We start from the raw sequence: 8,273 nt of genomic DNA, 5'->3' as shown, positions 1-8,273 counted from the left end.
CTCTGATGCAAATGCAAAGCTCATACAAACTACTATTGCTTATTATAAAAGACACGTGTTTCCTAAGCTCAGGATGCTTCTCGTGTAGTACATCCTGCTGTATGTTCAAGTCTCACTTGGTTTACTTTATATAACGCTGTGAGAAGCTGGGCTTCCACTTCTACTGCAAATGCTGATTATCGGGCTAGGGCTATTTCTTTACTTTTTTTCCTTTTTTTTTTTGAGGCAGAATCTCCTTCTGTTGCCCAGGCTGGAGTGCAAGCGGCGTGATCTTGGCTCCCTGCAACCTCCGCCTCCCGGGTTCAAGCGATCCTCCTGCCTCAGCCTTCCGAGTAGCTGGGAATACAGATGCTCTGCTACCACACCTGGCTAATTTTTGTATTTTTAGTAGAAATGGGCTTTTACCCTGTTGGCCAGGCTGGTCTCAAACTCCTGACCTCAGGTGATCCACCTGCCTCGGCCTCCCAAAGTGCTGGATTACAGGCTTGAGCCACCATGCCTGGCCATAGCTACTGCTGTTTCTGTGACTAATTAATCATCGTTTGTTTCTGACCCAGAAGGCTTGTGTCTCCTGTCAGTATTTCTAAAACTGGGACAGTCTAACTTGTTAGCTTGCAAGTAGGATAAAGTTTCAGACTCTTAACAATTCTTAATATTCTGGCCCATGGAAAATGTTTACCCTGTAGTGACTTCTTAAACACGGCCCTCTTCTCTCTTCCTTTCTGCCTTATCTTCATGTTCTTAAGGCGTGTGTCAGATCATAGTCAACAGTTAGTTCAAACTCAAGGAAACATCTCAAACTTCCCCAGTGATCCCATGATACCTCTCTCTGGAGTCGTGCTGAAGGAAACAGCATTCATTCCCCTTAAAATGGGAGATCATGATTGGATGTTTCCAAATATGCTTCTCACCGAAGAATTTCATTAATGTTTTTTTTTCCTCCACTCCCTTGACCTTTTTATATTCTCAACCTGAACAAGAGTACCCAAGAAGGGCCCAAGAATAATAAAACTCATTTTTGACAAACTACATGGAAATGTACCTTTGATATATTCTCACTAATTTATTTGATATATATCACAGGTGGGGCTTGGTAGAAACTGAAGCAAGGAAAATCGCAATTTTCTTTTTATGTATAGTTTAAATGTGCAATATCTATATATTAATAAAACTTTTCTAAATAAGTTATTAAAACATACATAATAAATATAAACATCAAATTCAGGCAAATACAAACCCCCATCCATGAACAGAGAATAAGCGGAATGAGATGAAAGAAGAGAAACAAGTGCCTTCCACTGTATCTGTAAAAGTAGTAGATTTGGGAACAAATGGCAAAATGATAACATTTAACATGATAGAACTGAGTGTTAAACACATGGTATTTGCTATCTTAATGTCTTTACCTTTCTCAAATCTTTCTCAAATAAGTAAAGTTTATAGTGCTGTATTTGCTTTCCTAGTTCAGAATTATGATTTGGTTTCCTAATACTTGAATAACAATCTGGCTTTTATATACTACTTGGGATTTACTTCACTTCTCAGAGTTCTAAATTCATCGCTCTATAGTCTTTTGAGGTTACATATTGCCTTAATTTAAGTCAAGGCCAGTAATATCATCTTTTTTTGGTTGAATTTTTTTTTTTTTGCCTATTTATAAGATTCCTTTTGAATGCCATATTTATCATCATTTTCATCTAATTTAGTTCATAATAACCAGTATTTTTTATTCCTTTCTATGTATTGAGCATGGCTTTAAACAATTATGTTAAATTGTTTAATCCTGATTGTAATCTTATAAGGTATGAGACATTATAATTGACCCTTTATATAGAGAGAAACAGGCACACAAAGTACATCATCCCAATTTATACAGTAATTGGTGATTTTAAGCATAGGCAATATTGCTCCAGAGCTTGTAGTCTTAACCACCATGCTATGTTGCTTTTGAAATTATGCATTAATTGATTAGGTAAAATATAAATACATATTTATAAGCATTAACATAAAATGTATATCAGAAATTCTCATGTCCATGAACTCAATCTGCCTAACATTTTCAGGTACTGCAGAGCATTCCAAATATTCATATGCCATAATTTGTTTAACCCATCTGTTTATTGACATTCCACAACTAAGCCTTAAAAGACACAAAAATATAAGTTGTTTATGTGATTTATAGTTATTTTGTAATTGAGATATATATATTTCTTATATTCAGTTGATGAAAATAGTACTGGTATGATATGCTGCCCTCTGATAGGCATCTTTCTTCACCGCCAGAGACACACAGGACACACCAGAATAAGAAAGATGACTTCCTCTAGATTGAGCAGATTTAGGCTGCACTGGATTTTTTCTTAATTTCTTGTTTACCAAGATTGGAAAGATCATAGTATTCATGCTCAGGATTCTCAGCGCTATATCATATGTGTCAATAACTATTCTAAAATACATACTTGAGTGGACCAATTAAAATCTGGATTTAAGAGATAATCCAGTTAGGTGCTTGTCAAATTGCTGTTGTCAGGAACTCTTCAATTTAAGGCTAGTTCTCTTGTCTCAAAGTTTATCCTTGCAAACACCTTGTCTGAGCGGTAAGTGTCATTTGGCCATATGAGTCTTTCATTTGCAAAGGGTTAACCTGTTGGATACAAAGTAGACACTATTTCCCTGATTAACCTTGAGCACAGGAATTTAACCTCTACATTTTTTTTTTTTTTGTCTTACCTATCATTCTATCTTAGCTTGTGCCAACCTAATCTTCAGGGAAAATGTAGTTTGTGCTTGTCAAAGCTCCTTAATATTCTTAGCTGAAAGGTGTTCTAATAAATAGATTAATGTTAACATAATAATTTGAATGAGAATAAAGAGATAGGAATAATGAACTCAGAACCTTTAGTTAGCTCATTTTAAAATGAAGATATTAGATCATAGATGAAGATCCTCTGTAAGCATCGTATTTGCATACAGGGTTATGAGGATTAGATAGCAGAGCTTTGCACAGCAAAGCTTAACAGTCTTATCCATAGATTTTATGTGTTTAAGAAAAGCCGTAATTCAGAGTTCTGTATTTTCTGTGGCAGTTAAAGGATTTAAATGAATCCTGAAACAGGCCCTTTCTGTTAATTTCAGAAATAAATAGCATGTTTTAGGCAATGATTCAAAGGCTGTTTTTCTTTAAGCTGATGGCAGGAGATAGAAAGGAGATTTATTTCAAAACAAGTTGAATATTCCCTCAGTATGTGTGCTCACCACTCCAACAATAATAGGAAATTAAGTTTCCCTAATGATACCAGTTTCTTCACCTAGAATCGTCAGAAGGGTTTCTCTACTCCACTGAAGACTATCACAAGTAAAAGATGTTTGAACAAATAAAATTATTTCAGGTTACTTCAATTTGAATCTCAAGAGTAAACTGTTGACACAATAATTTGTTATATAATTCAAAATAACCAGAGGATTTGGAATGCCTTAACACAAAGAAATGATAAATGTTTGTGGTAATAGATATGCCAATTACCTTGATTTAATCATTACACATTGTACTGAAAATATCATATGTACCCGATATATATGTACAATTATGTGTCAAAAAAGAATAAACTGGTTACATGTGCAAAGAAGGTGGTAGGCATGGGAATGTCTGAAAATAAGTGCATTTATCTTTTTTTTTTTTTTTTGTCTCTAATACAACTGTAAAAACATGAGTCCTAACAACTGAAAATCTTGGTGAAAGTTTAACAGTTTCTGGGATATTTGTTATTTTCACTATTCTATCAAACTAATTTGTTTCTTTCATCTTGAACTTGGGAATCCTTTCTCAGTTCTCCAGATCTCTAAGAAATTGTTTTATCTTTTCATTTTGAATCTGGTTCCATCTAACTTAGTCATGGAATTCCTTAACTAGTGCTTTTCTTAACTGGTATTGTAAACTCACCAAAATCTTTTGAATCCTGTTCCTTATGATGTTTACAATGATAGGTAACATTTAGTGAATAGATAGACCATTTCCCCGAGATCTCAGTGGCAATATTTCTTCTTTAGTAAGTGAATGGAATCACTTAACTAAAGTTACTTACTAAGTCAAAAGTAAAGGCAGATTTAAGTAATGGTGATCCCAGTGATAGCCAGAACACAGGAGAGAAGCCACCAGGATTTTGTTACCACTACTCAGTGAAGAATTTGAGGGGTTGAGCTCCAGCTGTCAGAGGCTGGAGTGTTAGGTCTATCTAGAATGCAGTGGTGTCCCAACGTTCTCCAAGCACTGACACTAGGCCAATGGTGGTCCGAGGTTAAATGGAACAGTCGTTGAAGATGCTATAGCTGGCTGATGAACAAGAGAGATTGGAATTGGAATAAGGTATGTTGCAGTTGGGAACTGGGACAGTAAATGAAAGCATTTAAGAACAGCTATTTTTAGGGAAAATTTTAGTCTGATAGAAAAAAATATAGATTTTTCAAAAGAGCTGAGCCCCAGTGACCTCAAAATACATTGTTTTGTCATTACATTAAAGCCTACCATATAGGCTTAAATCAATCACTCTTCCCTTCTGGATCCATAACTAAATATTTTCCAAGCTCTGTTGCAGCTGAGTGAGGCCAGATGACTGAGTTCTGTAATTGCATTAGCAAGATGTTGAGAATAAGATGACAGTGATTATGAGAGCTGACATTTTGTATGTTAGTAATTTAAATATTATAGTTTATAATTTAAAAATTTTAGAGGAAAAAATTAAATATGCATTATTTCATTTTCACTGGCATGCCAAATATAGAGTGGATATTTTATATCATCACATACATTTTAGAATTTATAGAGAGGACCAGAGGCAACTCCCAAGTAGATAGGCTCATAAAATGAATAAGCAGAACAAAGATACCCTGCAAAATATTTTCTGAACCTAGACAGCTTCAATTTATGATAAGCTGAATAAATACTTGTTGAACCCTCACTAGCTTTATCTCTTCTCTGCATTGCCTGCCTCATGAAAATACCAGTAAAGTCATTCTTGAGAGTTGTCTTTTCTTTTCCACAGGCACAGGCATAACTTTTCATATTATATAACACTTTTTTTTTTAATTTTAAGAAAAATGGAATACATGTAGAAATCCTGAAAAGTAAGATTACAATTTATGACTTTATGGATAGAACGGGGTGTTTCTCCTTAGTTGTCCCAAACTCAACTGCAATAACAGTTGCTTCATGCAAGTAATAAATAGTTTAAGTGTTTTAACAGGTCAGTTTTTCAATAGCCTCTATCCATTAAAGTTATTTTAGCCTCCAAATGTGTTCATATGTCTTCAAGAGTTTATCCTAAAATACCCTGAAATAGCTCACAGAGTATGAACTCTTGAATTTAATAAACTTTGAATTAAATAAACTTTGAATTAAACAAAAAAAGATCAAGTAAATGTATACGAATTTTCGACTGGTTAAGTAGCACCCTATTGGAAAATTATTGGGAAGAATCATTCATTTGTGTCTGTTTTATAGGAGTCCAAAAATTCATTCACAGCTGAGAAGGTCTCTTGTTCTTAGGGTTAGGATGAGTGTCAGTGAAGAGGAGGCATGAAGTATATAGAATTTTTTTCTTTCTCCTACACACCTCAATAGCCCCAGCTATTCTTTGAAAGTATTAAATAAACTCCGCTTACTATAGTAGACAAAGCTAATCTCCTTTTTATTGGGGAAGAATAAGGTCTTAGGTTCTGGATTCTAGTACAGGAATCAAATTTGTCTCCATACTCAAGGTCAACATCCTCCCTCACCCTTCATACTCTGACATTTACCCTGAAGTTTTACCGGTGCCTGTGCTTTCTGTCCTCAGCACTTAGATTGGATTTGGCTTACTTCCACCCACTCTGAGTGTTGAACAGACTTGTGATTGCTTTCAATCAGAATAAATAAGGAGATTACTGTGCATAATAAACAAATTGTGGGCTAAGTCCTGTCATAATAATAGTTTTCATTTTTGTAACAGATTGTTTTGGGAGATCTTGAAGAATTTGCAAATATGGTTTCCCGTGTTTTGCTGATAGGAAAACAAAGTCCTTGGCACCAGTCTAGGATTACAAATCTCAGAGACTGCAGCCGAAAACACAGAACTCGTGTTTTGGAAATTTGGACTCAGTTCATTAGAGCAGGATAATAAAAACATGACCAGGATCACCATCCTCCTGCTATTTGGAGGATGTGGATTTGCTGATTCTGCTAAAGAAATACTTGGCAAAGAATTTGTTTTCTGTTTTGAGACTCCAAAATCATTTACAAAATGCAGAATGTGAATCCTAAAAAATAATAGCAGAGGGTCATATGCTAACTGCCATCTCCAAGGAAAATCTGAAAACAAATTTGCCACTTTGAATAAGCACTTTTATTTATGCAGTACAATCTATCTGTCAAAACACCAAGAGGCTCTGCTCAGTTAAATATTCTAATACAATTAGCAAAGTAATGTAATTGGCTGGCCTTAATAGACATCAGCTCTACGGGCAGCATCACTAAAGTTAGCAGTCATGCTGGAGATGGGACCGAGACGCTCCAAATGAAGCCAGATGTACACACAGAGGGGCTATAGACCCATCAGGATTTCCTGGGGGAAATATTCATTAAACTGTGCATCTGGTAGAGTGCTTCAGATGTCTGCCCCTCCTAAATGATCCTTGGGCAGATTTGTTTTTAAAAATACCTCACCCCCATTTGAAAGGTAAATCTATATATGACAGTCTTTAGTAAATTAATATATTATTACCAAAAGTATTAAGTCAAAATGATAGTTTTTTATAATGGTGGTGATGCAGAGTGATGGAATCCTCTATATCTCGTATTGTTGAAGAAATTTGAAAAAAAAGATTAATATTCAGATTTATTTATTTTTTGACACTTTTCTCATCAAGAGACTATGGTCTATATCCCTTGTCCCTTCCCCTTGAATCTGGGAACGCTCTGTGACTGCAGCAACTAATAGAATATTACTGAGTGGTATATCAGTTTCTGTACTCAGGCGACAGACATACACTTTCCATTTTCTGTCTCAGAACACTCACTTTTGGAATTCAGATGTGAGAAAACCCAAGTCCTCTCATTAGAGAGGATCATGTGCAGAGAAACTGAGACTCCAGGTGACAGTTCTAGATGAGTTTCCAGCACACAGCCAACACGAAATTGCCATCTTTTAAGTTGTCCACCTATCCTGGTCGAGCTGCCTCAGCTGTTTCTACATGGAGCAGAGCTGAATGCTTCCCCAGATGCCTGCCCACATTACAGATTTTTCACCCAAATTATTGAATGCTGTCATCTGAAGCCACAAAGTGTTTGGGTAATTTGTTATGGCCACGATAGGTAGTGGGGATGCTCATCAATAGGTAACCAAACACATTGAAAAACATGTATATTCTTTTCACAATTTCTTTTCTGTCTGGATTTGAAAACAAATTTCCCTCAATAAAATAGCTCAGTATCTATTTTCTCCAGGTCAATGTTTTTAATTTGTAGCCTGAAATCTGTATGTTTAACTTGATACCAAACTTGTTCGTTCTCTAATCCAGTTGTTGCTGTTCACTTACACTCTATAGATATCTCTCTAGGATTCTTCTGAAACTCTCATCAGGAAAAATACTGCTGACAACACTTTCTTTAGTGGTCTCAAAGACAGTGGAGAAGAAAAGTGGATTCCCACAAGAGTTAGAGGCCTTTAATTTGATGTTATTTATGTATTTAGTCTTGCATGTTTTTATAGGATGTGGTACATCTTATTTCTAAAAATTAAATATACAAATTACCATGATGATTACACTATAGGTGAATTCCTAAGACTCATCCCTACACCAAAGCTCTGAATTTCCCCTTTCTTCTTATAGATTCCTTCTGAATTATGACTTTTCCTTTTACATGTCCAACTTCTTGATGCCTACTGACATGCTCAAATTTTTCCTCTTACTATAAATTGAATTTATTCCTCAGCCTAGCTATTCTTCCAAGCTACTGACATTTCTTTCTTATTTCCATTTGTTACCAGAATTCTTTAAAGAGTAGTCTACCCTTGATTTCTCTCCCTTACATCCCCATGGTTCCACTGACATAAGTCGCCAGGTGACCAGTGACCCCATACATGTTAAGCCTAGAGTATGTTTTTAGGCCCCAGGTTATGCTTTACATGACACACAACCTTCATAAGCATTTATTTCTTCTTAAAATACTATTTATTTCATCTCCATGGCACTGTCATCTTTGTTTTTCTCCTATCCCTGCAATTGCTCCTCCTTGAGTT

The sequence above is a fragment of the Trachypithecus francoisi genome, unplaced genomic scaffold (genome assembly GCF_009764315.1).
Source record: "Trachypithecus francoisi isolate TF-2019V2 unplaced genomic scaffold, Tfra_2.0 Lachesis_group2, whole genome shotgun sequence".
NCBI classification, from domain to species: domain Eukaryota; kingdom Metazoa; phylum Chordata; class Mammalia; order Primates; family Cercopithecidae; genus Trachypithecus; species Trachypithecus francoisi.
This window is presented reverse-complemented; position numbering follows the sequence as displayed.